Below are 16,909 nucleotides of genomic sequence, written 5' to 3' on the forward strand. Positions count from 1 at the left end.
TATTTAATGCATTAGCATAAAACATTGCATATATTTTTCTTACAGTGGCATACCATCTGATTATAGAGTATTTTTTCATAAAAAAACTATATTGTATTTAATTATTATCTAGTTTATAATTTAATCAAAATAGAAATTTTATGAAAATCAGCTCAGTAATTCAGTTTTTATATTCAAATAAATGGTTTAGCCATGATTGAAATCGGTATTTTTTGTGAAACAAAATCTTAAATTATGTACCATATATTTTTGGTACAATATGGCCAATAAAGAAAAAAAAAACATAATGCCTAATAATGCTACTATTATTATAAAACTATTGTATGTATATAAATTAGGGAGTAAAAATACATAACCGACCTTGAAACTAAGTTTTACGTAACTGATACTCGATTCTATTTTTTTTTTTAATCTTTGATTGACATCAAAGAAGTCGAGTCTCGGATCTGAATACAATCAAACAAAAGAAAAAAAAACAGTCCTGTCAAACTTTGACACTGAATTATGCAATGTAAAAACATATCTAAAAACATATATATCATATGACGTTTAAAACTTTCGCCCGTAGAAAGCGCATGTTTGTTACAATATACTTTTATGTGTTTTTTAATTTAAACAATTGTGAATAATTTAATTTGTCTTTGAAAATGTTCTTTAATAGAGAGAGAGTGAACAGTTTCTTTGCAAGATTCTAAACTGGTTCTGTAACAGCAGAGTGGGCATCTAGTTGTGTACTAGAAAACGTGCTCACTAAACTTACTGGTACATACGCGAAGATTCACATGTTAGATTTAAAAAAAAACGGTCAGGTACGAAGTTCAAATCGTACGCTGAGGACTCTGTACATAAATAGATAAGAAATAAAAGAACCTCCACTGCTTTTTCTTTGCGAAATAAACATCACAAATATATAGTAGTCTTTATTATTATTTCAAATTGTAATTTCTTATGTACGGTCATAACTTTGGTAAAAAACTGGGCGTCATAACTAAATTTGTTTTTGGAAATTTTTTGATAATTACTCAAAAACATTAATAGTTAGAAAGATTATTTTATTTTTCCTGTAATGTTCTTAAGTATATAAGCACCTTTATAATCTGTAATTATTTCAGATTTTTCCTTCACAATCATTGGAAAAAAGGAGGTGGGGAAAGTATATATTTTTCTCAGATTTTCGATCGTAAGTCAAAAATTAAGCAATTTAAAATACACAAATGAAGCCCTTTCTCATTATATCCACCACTTGAACTATTACCTCCATTTTCAAATTTTGAGTACATCTTTTGGATACCCTTGCATAAAAAAAAAAATTAAATATTCCCAAAAACTGTTCCCAATTTCAAATCGATAGTATTTATAGTTGCAAAAATATAGCGCTATGACAGACGGACGGACAAAGTCGACCATAAGGAGGATAAAGAAGCCCCTTTGTACCTTTTATGTACGGTACCCTAAAAATTTAACATCATCTCTACTTTTTCTCGAACGTTGACCTCACAGCAATGTTGTTAAATACCTATAGTTAATATTACATACGATAATAATCGACGGAATCGACTAGTTACTATTTGCATAACCGTAGTAAGTTTATTATGATTAAACAAATAAACTTACAAACAAATATACTCTTTACTCTAATATACTAATATTATCTGTACATAATATAAAACAAAGTAACTTCCCGCCGTCTGTACGTTTAAATCTTTTTAACTGCGCAATGAATCTCAATACAATTTTCATCCGTAGATATAGTGATTCAAGAGGAAGGTTTACACGTATAGTTTAATATTGTTTTGTATTAATTTGTTAAAATATGACGATAATTGTTCAAGACGTAGGAAGGAAATTAAGTAGAAAACGATGCCTAATGCGTTTGAGATATAACAAAACTATATATAACTATATATAAAGCCTGCAAAGCTATCCTTTAAAGATAGACATATGCTTATCTTTTAAAGATAGGTTCGATTTTAACCCATCTGATGCAACAACAACAATAAACTGATGCAAAAAATGTAAGCATATATGTCCTACTACCCGTGCGAAGCCAAAGCAAATAGCTAGTTTAACAAAACACTCATGTTTCCATTCCTAAAATTTAAAGTGTTACGACTGCATATCCAGTTTACTTTCATTAAAAAAAAATATTATCTCTGTGCCAAAGTTCGTCCAAATCCGTTTATTAATACATTATTCAATAACAAACATCGATAAACTTTCTTAAGTATATAATTAGTTATATTAATCGTAAATAGGTACTTTTTTAAGTGCCAACTTACATCGTTTTCAACCGACTTTAAAAAAAAGGAGGTTCTCAATTCGATTGAATTTTTTTATGTTTATTACCTCATAACTGCATTAGTTCTAAACTGATTTGGAAAATTCTTGATGAAAATGATTTTTATACTAATCTACTATCGATTTAATTATTAATTAACTAAAAAATATTATTTCGTGCCCATTCTTCATGTTATTTTTATTTATTATAATATTTATAATAAATAATAGGTAAGTTCTTACACTGTGTATTTTAAATAAGTAATCTTAAGTATCCCAAATACGTAAAATGTTTTACGTCATTTCTTTTGTATGTATGTAAAATTAATCATTACTTGTCAACTTTGAATGTTCAATCTGTTGTTAAGTGATGACTTCGTATAATTTATGTTTACTTTATTTATTTGTGTATATTTTATATATATTTTATTCGAATTTTGTCAATTTGGAACCGATTTTTATAATTCTTTTTGTAAATAGTGTTAACTTCAAAGTTAGTTCCGTGTAATTTTTTTTAATTCGGGCAACTACGTTTGGTTTTTTTACAAATTTTTATACCACTTTTTACATGATATTAAAGCTATAAACCCATAATAAAAATAAAAAATATCATAATTAGCACAATTATATAATACTAATATTATAAATGTAAACGTTTGTAAAAAATATTTGCATGTGTATTAATCTATCCTGCTTAAACAGCTGAACGAATTTGGATAAAATTTGCTACTAGAGTAAATATACTAACTTACACGTAACACGTAAGATACTTTACATGTATACTGGCACGAGTAAAGCCGCGTGAAATAAGCAATAAATACATATCCGTTTCTGCAATAAAAATACAGTCCCTTCGTTCATAGTAAAGTACCTTTCTGAACTTGACGACCTTTGCGCACATAAATTGTCTGTATGACGTGCATTACCGTTTTGACACAGGAACAACGTACGTAAACGGAAAATGGCGGCACCTGTGATCATGACGACTGACTGACGAGTTTTACTATACGACAACTTACGTTCACTGTTGTACAAGTATACTATTGTAATAAGCACATACAATATTTTTTAATGTTTACATAGAAATATATGGTATGTGAACTTAAACTGCAAAACGGCAACAAAGATAATTTCCACATTTATAATTATCAATGATCCCGTATGGTCCCGTAGAATAGGCCACCCCTTCCTTTCCCGTGAGTTTCGTAAGAGGCGACTAAGGGAACAAAATAGTAGAAGACTGTATCAAGCGTGGCAACTACTGACAAAACTCCCCTTATGGGGAAGGCAAAGAAGGAAGAAAATGATGATGAATTATTAATGAGAATATTTCAATAACAATCCATGTTACTAAACATATGAATAAGAGGAAAAGAATTTGATACGATTCACGAGAGATTTTAGGAAAGATTACTTACTCATTTGTTTGTTATCATTACAAACGATCAGACAGACGTACTCGTGTTCTGATAGTGAATCACTGCACTCTTCAATGTCCAGTTCAATGTACTTCAACACTATCGTCCAAAGAAATCTTTGGACTTCGCTGTTAAATACATATACCTAATGTAATATAAACGATAAATGTATAAATATTTATTATTTACTAGTTTTTTTGCTCACTACTTCTTACACGTGGATTTTAAAAGTAGGAAAACTAGTTAAATAAATAAATACAAACATCAAAATAAATAAAAACTGACCTTTTACAGATGGTGTATTAAGATTTCTTGTTAACACCATTCAATATATATTTTTTCCTAAATATCTCCCGTGTATAGACATCGTCTCGCCGTATGCTCCCTTTTAAAATATCACTAAAGCCTAACTGCGGTTGCCAATCCGCCTGCCAAACATGGCAACTACTGGTAGCCTCCGAACCTGATAAACGTCGATCTCTACGTGGTTCCTACTGCAAACCATAGTGGTTACTTCTTGTTCGATTGGTCACTATGGGCAAATATCATCTGTCATCTCTCACTGGTACCCTGCCAGCGTATACCGATAGCGCAGGCGGGGTTACCATTCCATCTTCACCCATTAAAAAAAATATAGTAGTGTTACTAAAATGTAAACAAGAGTGAGGCTGAGTCGTTTATTATATTCCGACCTTGTATCAACATAGACCGTTAGTTAGATAAAGTCCAGATGCTCAACTTTTTCTTATAGTAAGTAACACGTCACAAGTATATGACCAAGATCAAAGTGCATATTTTTTTTTATAAAAACGACTTATTGCCACAACATTGCGGTAACCGTTGTACATAAGCATGAATAACTTTAGAATTTCACAAAATGCACTGTACAGACTCTATTTAGCACATTATCTGTGACTCAACGCTACAAATGACTATAGAATTACTATTCATGAATATAAGGGCCAATCCAATAATAATACCACATTCGTACCTCTATTCGTCTGCAAGAATTAAATTTCTTAAACTGTCAAGTTTGCAGAACTCAAAGAGCATCTCTATATCATCTATGTTACTAGATGGCATTTTTTATATATATGTATAATATTATAAAATCTAGTAATTTAAAATATGTAGCTATATTAGTATTTATTAATATAAAAATCTTTTATTTCTGAAGAGAGGAGTCCATCAACTCACCAAAAACCCACACCTCACTTTTTAGCAAGGCATAGTTCCAGAGACCCGGGGTTTGTTGCCCCCGGAGTTGAAACTGGGCTAATAAGATCCGCCGCGACAGAAAACCGGATTATTTTTTTTACCTTTCTCGATAAGTAGGTGAAAATTAACCGATTATAAATTATTACTATTTTTTTCCAAACTATTTATCTGTAGGTACCTTTGCGTAATCGGGTAATAATAGAATCGGTATTGTGTTCAACAATAAGTGAGTTTACATAAGTTATCGGCAGTGGCCTCGATTTTGGTATTAGCTCGGGTGAGCTATTGTCAGTGATCTATGGTCAAAGGATCATCTAAGTTGCTTTTTAAGACTTCCAAAACGATAGTTGTCAATTCGTCTGATTTTTTTTCGTAAAATTATTATGTAATTATGGTGGCAATCTTATATCGAGATTTTACTCAATTGATTTAAAAAACGGAGGTTTGTTTGAATCGAAGCATTTGGCGTTCTATTGTTTCTGCCTACCCTAATGGGAGACAGGCGTGACAGATATGTATGTATGTATGTATGATTTAAAAAACGACAATGAAGGTTCTCTGTTCTCATGTATTTTTTTTGTAAATATTTATTTTTACTTTATCGATCATTAAAATGTGATACAAAAGTCAATTACTTACAATTCTAGATATTATTATGTCATCGCCAATTCTGAACGGATTGCATAATCCTTTTAACATTCCATGTAGTTTATTCTCCTATTGTCCCCATATAAATTTATCACGTTTGAAGTCGCTGTTCTATTATGAAAAAGAAATAAGTTACCTAACATAACAATAAAGAGGCACAATAACCTTACCAACTAAAACAAACAAAATAAACAGTTCATTGTAATTTTCTGTACCTAGTGGGGAACAGTAAGACGAAACTTCTCGAATTTCGGAACATTCGAAATAATCAAAGTTAGAATCCTCTATACTCTGTAACCCGAATGTCATTGCCCCCGTAACCAAATGAGCCCAAACAAATCGTTATACAAACTTCAATCTATTTATTCTTTTTAATTAAAACAAATCTTTCAACTCCAGTTACACAATCGTACGAGAACAAAGTCCAATTTGTTTTACCCAATTTGTTTTAAACATGTCATATTATACGTTATATATTATTAATTACAAATCTAAATTACGTTTATAGAAACCTAGCTATATCTCGTAGTTGTAGGCATGTAAATTAATAAAATTAAAAAAATAAAATTAATTTAAATTAAAAATTAAATTAAAATTAAATTAAAAAATTAATTAAAAAAAATAGTTTTATATTTTTTAATGGATGAAAAGGGAATGATGCACCTGTTTATGCTAACGGTATACAATGGTGAGGCACCAGTGGAAGATGAAGTGATGGGGATGAAAGCAGGTCAGTTCACTGGAAGAATGAATATAGGCCAGGTGACCCAAAATTATAAATTAGATAAGAAATAAAGACGACAGTTTCTAGGAGTGACCACATAAAATTCGACCTGATAGAGCGTTCTACTAGCAATGGGAACTAACATCTTAAATAACAACCCCTCAATATAGGGATATAATGTAGATTACATCTATTTATATACCAATTTTCTGCCATTTAAGCATGATCAATCACATTATCAAGATCTATATATTTGGGGGAAAAGGGATTGTTAATAATGAGTTCGCACTATCCCCTTGCTAACTCTATTCGTCGAGGTCGACCTCCACACCATTTCCCCTGGAAACCACCGTAGTTAATTCTTTTTAAATTCGTCACAATGGGCCAACTAACCTGGTTTCGTCCTCACCTATCACCAATCACTGGTACCATTTCAATATCATCCATTTAAAAATGGCGGGGTTACCATTTCATATCATACATTAGGGGGAAGGGATTGTTAGTAATGGGGAGGTTAGCCCCCATTGCTATCAATAGACCCTACCAGGTCGACCTGCACGCGGTTCCCCCTGGAAACTATCTTGACTAATTTATCGTTAAATTCTTCACGATGGGCTAACTGACCTGCCTTTTCATCTTCACTAATCATTCGTCATTGGTGACCTGCTAGTGTATACCGATAGCACAGGTGGGGTCATCATTCCATTATCATCCATTAAAAAAAAATCATCCATTTAAATAAATATTCTATCTATCTATATATTTGAGTGTTTATACCTGTATGTTTATACTCAAGCAAGATATATCTAAACATACAAACATCTTTATAAATTTCCACACATATACGTTCCTGTGATAACGCTCTCGCTATGTGGTTCGATGACCTTTGAAAGGGTAGGGATTCCCTGAATGTTGGCTTAGGGCTATTTATTGTAGCGTGTATGGCTTTTCTTTTAACGTTCCCTGTTAAACAATCTATATGAGAAGAGCGTACAGAGTATATTATTTTTCAAATATAATTTTTTTTTTTTTATACGCCCATGATACCCCCCATGCCTAGCCATTCCTGAGGACTCAGATGTTATTCCTCTGTACCCTGTAAATTCATGTATATCCCACCCTTCAAACCGAAACACAGCCATGCGAACACAACTGCTTCACGGTAGAAACACGAATGCGACAGAGGTACCCAAGCAAACAACTTTTGTACAAAGTCTCCCTCTAGTAAATGTTTGTTACTTGGATACAATGAAGTTTGACGTATACGAGTCGTCATTATATCAGTTTTTAACTGTCCACTGTTGAACATCAGCCTCCCCTTGGGAGGTTTTGCTAGTAGTTATCACGCTTGGCAAGTGCATTGGTAACCACAGATAGGCTTTGGATGTGTTTTAAGAGGGATACTGCTGCCCTCCCTCGCCCTCCTTAGTCGCTTCTTACGCACCCATGGGAAAGAAAGAGATGATATGCCGGGTATCATGGTATCATGGGCGCAACAGTATACTCTGTTATATCCATGGTACTGCTCATGTCTATAGGCGACGGTTACCACTATCCATAAGGTGGGCCGTCAGCTTGTTTGCCATTCTAAGTTGCATAAAAAAAATCTGATTTCATTATATCCAAGTAACTAACAATACAATACACTTATGTATTTAATTTTCAAAACGAACCGTTGTCATTTGAACAAAGTACACTATTTGTCTACATAGCAATGTATGCATTAATGAATTACATTAAAATCTGTACTGAATACAAAATGCACACTGCCCTGTGTGTACGCAATCGTTTGGCCTTTATATGTGTTCAATGTTACTTTGTTTATATTAACATATATGGAATGGTTAAAAACAGTTTAAATTTCATCTCGAAGGAAAATGGACCGGTGGTCGTGTCAAGCTGGAAACCGTCGTGATTAATTGCCGGTGTATTGTTTACTATGGGCCAAATGACCTGACTGGAGGGAAGGGATGGGCCCTAATGTTAGCAATATACCCAACCAGGTCGACCTCCCCGTGGTCCCCCTGGAAACCATCGTGCTGAATTTCAAACATTCATCACGATGGGCTAACTAACTTGCCTTTTCATTCTCATCTATCATTCCCCGCTGACGGGACAACAGTGAGGAATAAGCGGAGTTTTGCTAGTAGTTACCACGCTTAGTAAACGATTTGGCAACGGCAATTAGACTCCGGTGATGTTTGAAGAGGGACGCTGCTGCCCAACTCTGGACCAGTTCCCTTAGTCGCTAAAATACCTACGCTAAAGGAATTGGTAGCCTAATCTATACCAGGACTACATAGCCAAGAGAATATAAAAATCTAAAATTCAACCATATGTATATATAAATAAGCAGGAAAGAGTTCAAAATATTACATTATCTGTTGGGATAATCTCAACACGTTCAAACAAACATCTACCTAACAAAGGCGTTTGTATTGGTAAATACTGTTCATATTTTCTGATCCCATTTTCCTTCTATTATTTTTCTTAGCAGACTTAACTATCCGACCTTCCCGGGTATTATTCGGCTCTGCAAGTTATCCACTTAAGTAATACTTAACTCATTAATTGATTGCTGACCTTGGAATCTTAGATTTGATATTGATATCAAAAATGTATTACCAGAGGGAGACTTTGTACAAAAGTCGATTGCTTGGGTACCTCTATCGCATTCGTGTTTCAACTGTGAAGCAGTTGTGTTTGCATGGCTGTGTTTCGGTTTGAAAGGTGGGATATGGCGTGAATTTACAGGGTACAGAGGAATAACACCTGAGTCCTCAGGAATGGTAATGCATGGGGGGTATCACGGACGAAACAGTATACTCTGTTATGTGCAAGGGTACTGCTCATGTCTATATGCGACGGTTACCACTTTACATCATATGGGCCGTCAGCTTGTTTGCCATTCTAAGTTATATAAAAAAAAAATCTTACACAGTATTAAAATGAAATTGTAAGCAACATTAATAACTAAGAATCTACCCATGCTAAACAACGTGGTAAGAGCAAAATTTTATGAATTAAAAATAGAAGAAGGACATAAAATTATAGCTGAGTATGTCCATGCACCCCACACGCACAACGGGCCATATGAGAGGCTAAGCGCGGAAAACAGAGTCTTTCTCACATTCACATTCACATGTCCATGCACCTGTGAAAGGGCATTTCTTCAGGACGATGATTACAATACAAAACAATGATTTCCTGGTTCGTTGCCGCCCTGACCGAATGTCTCTCGGGTATATAATTTATTAAATTATAACTTTATTTACTACTACTTTTTTACTACATAATTTTAGCAAAATAGATCTTGTTGTCTGACATTAAACGGATTTGAATTTGAATGAAAAAATACTAATAACCTTGATGGTAGAACCGTTTAAAGAATGCTTACAAATTTGATTTCACCCTGTATATTTGTTTTGGATTTTCGCCGTGTAGTCCCGGCATAGATAGGCCACCCCGTCCTTGCCTGTGGGTGGCAACTACTGATAAGACCACCGTATTGGGGGAAGCCTATGTTTAGCAATGGACAGTTAATATAATAATGAAGTAATATAAAACGTTTTTTTACGCTACACTAACTTAATATTAAATGGTTCCTTTCACTTTTTCAGGTCATTTTTTTTAATTAACCGCCTTGGCTCATGTCCGTATATAATAGAATTTTTAATTTTACATTTCCGCTATAATAATTTTCATTAAATCGTTTTGTTGCCATTTACAATTGATTGCTCGTATAATAAAAGGAAATAAATATAAACAATAAAATCTCCATATGAGTATTTACGGAAATTAAATGTGTTATTATAATTTATACACTTGTTTTTTTATTCTTCTAGATTGTTCTAGAATATATTGTTAATGTAAATAAACGCTATCATAATTATTAGAAGATAATAGATATCTTCTAATAATTATATATAATTTAACTTACGACTGACATGATACCCCCCATGCGTTGCCATTCCTGAGAAAATAGATGTTATTCCTCTGTACCCTGTAAATTCACGCCCTTCAAACCGAAACACAGCCGTGCAAACACAACTGCTTTACGGTAGAAACACGAACGGGACAGAGGTACCCAAGCAATCGACTTTTGTACAAAGTCTCCCTCTAGTGAATCAATACCATGTGAAAGATATATTCACATGTTTCTATGTCTTTCACATGGTATTGATATTTATCGCTATTATATTAACTATTACAATACGTAGTTGAAAAGGCGAAATGTTTGGTAACATGTCCCATCCTACTTCGTCTCTACACAAATTCAGTGGACGTTAATATTTTAAAACAATGCTGTCTACTGTCACCTCCCGATATGACATAGGTGCATTGTTTTCATTTTATAGACAGTGCCTATTGTGCCAGACTCGATATGAACTCTTGTATTCATATCTAATTTGAAATAATAGATACAATGAATATATTTGGAATAGTGAATTGACATATTTATAAATAAGAAACTAAATTTACAAATAAACATTATAATAGATAAGCCTACTGTATTTTTGTTTTTACGTAAGGAAAAGACCGAGATATAACTACATGGCACAGATAAAGGAAACACTTGGTGTCATGTCGTTTTGGAAGGTCAAAGATATGGCCTGGAATAAAGCTGAGTGGAAAAGAATTCCAAGAGGAAACTCTTAAATAAGAAGAAGAAGAAGTATAATTAATAAATAATTAAACAAAAAATTACATAGAAAAAATAAATCTTACTTAATTTTGTTAATATTTTAAAATTGCATGAAACGTTTTGAAAAGTTTACTGTATGGTGCGGATGAAAACGGAAAAAAACGGTATTGTGTGAAATTCCGTAGTTTCAAAATAGAATATACTTAAATTTAGTAAATTAATTTCTGATTCTTTTTTAATTAGGAATGCAATTTCAACGAAGAATAATGAGCAAGAAACTCACCTGTCGATTATTTTAAAAGTATTCGAACGAATATAAAGTTAAGAAGTAACGAATCGTAAAAATACGACATTAATATATAAATATAATAAAGTTACAGAATAAATCTATTATAGTAACTGGTCTATTCATCACAAAAAAAAACCGAATCTTTTCTCTTTTTAACATTAATTTATATTTATCCCTTCCCTTCAAAACTTACCGAATAACGACTGTACGTGCTTTCCCTAGCACAAAGAAACTAAGTATATAAGATATTATCTTATTTAAATATTCTAATACGTATGACATACGTAAAATGACGCAAATTTAAACCGATACCCATATAAGGTAGATTGTAAACGAACGACCATGATACTTCAATAATACAATCTATTCCGGATCACTTTTGGAGAAAAAATTTAAATTTAGTGACGTTCATAATTAATTATTAATCTATTACAAATAAAGAAATGATGAAAAAAAAATATTTATTTGAAAAATAAATCTTCAAATATCATATTTGTAGTTAGATATTTTCAAAATATAAAAAAAAATTGACATCAATAATTGTCCTATTAACACAATAAATGTAAAAGTTTATAAAGATGTCTGATTATTTCTTAGTCAATTACTTTTAAATGGAGGAATGGACTTGAATAAAATTTAGTGAATAAGTATTAATGTACACACAGTATTACAGTGTATTAGTCTGGGACTTGGTATAAGGAATACCAAGTCCCAGACTAATACAAAGGATACATTTTCAAGCGACTTGAAATAGAAGAAAGTTCTCAATTCAGTTGTTTTTTTTTTTTATGTTTGTTACCTCATAACTCCGTCAGATATGAATCGATTTGGCAAATTCTTTTCTTATCTGAAAGAGTATACTCACAGATTGGTCCCGTAGAAATTTCATCAAAATCAGTTGAATAAATTAATTTTTATATCAAAATAACAAGTTATGTCACAATTGAAGTCGATAGTTTTTTTGTGGGGCACAATATTAAATTATTCGTCATTATTTCAGAGCCACGTTCGGATACAGTATTTGTATACATCAATCATCAATCACTGATCAATACATCAATCACAGATTAATGTTACAATATCAGAACCCGTAAATCTAAAAAAAATATGATATGTCACACAGATTCCTCGCTCTCATATTAGTCTTAGAACTATTCGCCCTTCAACCATCCCACTCACCCCGCATATTATTTTAGTAGGCTCACTGGACCCGTCATTACAATTTATCCAAAGTATACTTAACAGAAAAGTGGATTTGTGAATATTTATAATGTAATAATTATTTTATATAAAATCTTAATATAGTGATTTTGAATGTTTTGGTACAATAATTATGTCAAAATTTTGGGTTATTTTATATTACTTTAGACGTACGATATCACAGTTAATAATTTTTTTTTACGATACATATATAATTTTTATTAATACATAATAACAGTAGCAAATATTTAAACGCCAAAATTAGCATTTAGGCATCCTAAATATTTTTAGAATGCCAAATTTTGAATGAAATGTAATATATCCATATTTGGAAGGAATTTGTTAAAAATAAAATGTTAAAATTAAAATAGCTGCTCTGCAATATTAAAATAAAACTGGGCGAGTGGGTACACAAAAATATTTTTAGGGGTTCAGCGAGACACGGATAATATTTAGAAGTCCAAGGCACTAAAGAACTTATGTAAATTGCAATAGAAGAAAACAATGATATGAATAAAATTTATTTATTTAAATTTGAATATACAATGATTATATAGGTACATTTCTACATTTAAAATCATGTAACTTCATCTTTATTTAGGTACTAACTTTTACGGGCGACTAAATCCACATGACCGGGATACATATGGGATAAGTATACTAACAGAGATAAATAGTAAGGGATATAGCAAGACTAGGATATTCTTCTCTATTCCATATAGTACATATATACCAAATTTCATAGTGGTTGCTGAAGCCATTAAAAAGCTATAAGGTAAAAAACAAGCAAACACTTTCACTTTTATAACATTAGATTGGATTTACACTAACGGTGTAAGTCCCTTTTGTATTAATTAAATTATTCATAAATGGAATACAGGCGTCTTTCAACATAATTGGAATATTCCACCACTTCACTGGATTGCTTTTCCCGCATATAAAGACAATTTCATTTTAAAATTAGCAATGTCTACCCAATGACCCGCTTTCTTTATGAATGATAAACATGACAGAAAGTAAACAAAGTGACAAAGTATCAAAGTAAATAACATTGCCATAAAGCTTAAAAAAAGATACCATAAACATTAACTGACAGCAATTTTTTTACGCCTTTAGAAATGTAATTACTTAAGTCGCAATTTTGTAGCTAGCGTTCGTAATTAATGAAATAATTAAAAATAATATTTTTTTACCGAACTAGATGTTATCTTGTGGAAATCCATATCACTGGTTATTTGATTAAAATTATTTTGTTTAATTCCGCTATTATTAGTATGTATTGTTGAGTGTTAGTAGTCACACACATACTAATGATAGCGGAATTAAACAAAATAATCAGTAATAATATTAACCGTTGGCAATCAGAACTTGTATTGGACAAGTGATGGACATATTAAATTGTATTTTTATAAATACATATTATACATAGAAAAAATACCCAGAGCAGTACAAAGAGACTGTTATGAATACAAATATTTGTATTGTGCGAAGATCGAACCCATCACCATCGGAAGGTGAGTCAGTATAAACCGTTACACGCCCAAGGTCAACAAGAGTACATATTATATAATGTTTTTCTATACTTGGCGCAATTAATAATTTTAGCATCTCTTTTAATCAAAATATTAATGTATTAAATTTACAAATATATAGATACTTTCTACTGTCGGGTTCTCAAGGTTAAGTGGAGGAAATCCCTTTAAGGGATAAGTCCGCCTGTGTACATTTTCGTTATAAATGTCCATATTAAGATTGAATATAAGAAAGAAAGATTTTTATTCAAATAAACTCAGATTTAAAAATTTTTGAAGTATTTTTTTTCATTAACGTAAATGTAGACAAGCATATAAATAAATAAATGAATATTTTCATCTGTTTTATCTATAATAATTGAATTCGTTACAAGGCACGTTAATTGACTTAGTATATTTAGTAATCAAACTTTATTTACTAGCTTTCACGACTTCGTCCACGTAACTAAGAAATGTTCGTAGACCGGAATAAAAAGTTTCCTGTGTCCTTCTCCATGCCATGTAGTAGGTGTAATCCAATCTTGACGGTTGAAAGGTGCCTAAAGGTAACAAATAAACTCACTTTCACATTTATAATACTAACTATATCCTGCAAATGTGTCTGTAAGAATCAGTACATTAAGTATCCTATGTTAAATTAGGATACAACCAAACCTAATTTACCAAATATTGGCAGTTTTACGCATACTAATATTAGCGGAATTAAACAAAATAATTCTAATCGACGAACCAGTGATGTGAATTACGCAAAATAACACATAGTTCATTAATATATTTACAACCTAAGCATATATCAAATTTCTATTAAATAATTCCAGTAGATTTTGCGTAAAAGAGTAACAAATATCCATCTATCAATCTTTTAAAAATTTCGCATTTATAATATTAATAGGATTATAATAATAATAATAAAACAGATTATAAATATGCAAAAGTTATAGTTGTATATTGTTTAGGAACAATTTACTTTTCTGTTGTATACTGCAACTAGCATGTTCTAATGCACTTGTCTGCAAAATAGGTCAATGGAAGCAGTAAATGCATTGGCATCAAGGCAAAACCTAGATTTACCTGGCGCAAGGGAAAGACCTCGAATATTGTATTCGCAAAAACGATTTAGAAATGAATACTTGCTGTTGAAGTGAATATTATGAGATTTTCAACTTTTAAAATAGAGTTGATTTTTATGATTATTTTTTTAATAATCAGGTATTTATTCCTACGTTAGTCTCATACAGATTATGTCTAATTTGAAGTTCGTCTTATTAGACAGGATGAAGGCGAAATATTTAGCATATTTTTAAAGAAATATTTTACCAGTGAAACAGTTTAAAAATCATGAGTGTATAGAAGGTCATAAGGGAATAAATAACAACCTTCTAATATAGTTCATCGATAACAATGTATATATATTTTCAAATGAATTTTTGTACACGCATATACATGTCATGAAGATTCAAGAGAAGCAAAATACAAAAAAGGAAACAATATCGAGATATAGTGATGGTAGAAGTTTCAATAAAGTCAACACGTATAAAAGGATATTAAAGAGTTCGGTTTCACTAAGCAGTATAATTAAATATACCTTAACTAGTTAAACCAACTATACTTGTTATCTCTCATGATGAAACTAGATCTCTGCTCACTGCCCACACTCAAGCATAGATGGCCAAGTTTAACAATAATAATATAAACGGTAGTATACTTATAGGAATAGAATGTTTGCGAAACGCAGAACAAGCCAAAGAACATAATGAAAACTTTAAAAGCCCTTAAATACAGAAACCCTATAATAGTGTTGACAAGGAAAGTGATGCAATGCTGCGTGCAACGCAATAAAATTGCAATAACTTTATCAAAGTGTAAGTAAAACGTGCTTAGTGTAGAAATACTAAATAAGGTAAGTCACGTTTATCAACTCTCATTTCTATTTGAAGAACATGATGGATATAATATTGCATTATCTCTGACAACGGTGAATTTATCTTTGACAAAACTTTAAACATCATTATAATGTAATCTAGTCTAATAAGTAGATTAAGATTAGTAAGTCTCACATTATCACACCAATCGCTTGGTACTGCTAGGATACTATGCATTATGAAGAAACAGGCAACAAGCACCTGCAAATACAATTAAGAATATCCATATTCGAGATTTACTTTTCAACATGATTCAAAATAACTTCTAGTTACTGAATCTTGCAGTATTATGATATCGAAGCAGTAATAGGAAATATAGACTTAGATAGATACGCGAATATCTCAATTTATATAAGAAATAAGCATGCCATTATTAAAATTATACTGTTATTATTATGTAATTTTATTTTATTTTTAACCAATTCCCTTCCACATCGAATACAGAAATACCACCTGCAATGCATTTTTTTATGTCGCCTGCACTATCATCTATCATTATATATATAACAGTTTAACAATACTCTAAACTTTTATGCAAGAAATCTGAATTAAGATTTATATGTGCTCCAAATAGACTCTTATATTTATAGTTATATAAGAGCCTATTTGGAGCCACTTTGAACAAAGATTTGGTATACAAAATACATGCCTTTGCGACATCTATTTTAATAAAAAAATAAAGTCTGTATGCAACAGTTGGCAAATCTTTCCAACAGCAAGTTTGGTACAGTACTAATCCTCAATGATATTTTGGAATTAATCAAAGACTTTACTCTTTCCAATAACAAACTTAAAGCTACCTTTTATATTGCAATTTATCTGCAATCGAGAAGCATAATGATAATGTCAGTGTTTAAATGCTCATTTACTTCAATGAAAAAGGCCTTTTGACTAGTATTTTGACAGCCGATAGAATGTTTTTAAAATACAATAATAAAATTGCACGGTTCAGCAACCGTATTATAATTCTGATCAATCCAATAATAGAATATTACGACAAATCCGGACAATCGTGTTTCTTAAAGTTTTAAAGATC

At 31.4% G+C, this 16,909-nt stretch overlaps 1 protein-coding gene across 1 annotated transcript in view; it reads right to left on the reverse strand.

The window, feature by feature from the left end:
* LOC113515108 (5-hydroxytryptamine receptor 1A-alpha) overlaps nt 1-16,909 on the reverse strand; it is a 43,591-nt gene that overhangs the window by 11,456 nt on the left and 15,226 nt on the right. The gene's annotated exons all lie outside the window — the stretch shown is intronic.

Source organism: Galleria mellonella, unplaced genomic scaffold, assembly GCF_026898425.1.
Source record: "Galleria mellonella isolate WM207_F2 unplaced genomic scaffold, CSIRO_AGI_GalMel_v1 utg312, whole genome shotgun sequence".
NCBI lineage: Eukaryota > Metazoa > Arthropoda > Insecta > Lepidoptera > Pyralidae > Galleria > Galleria mellonella.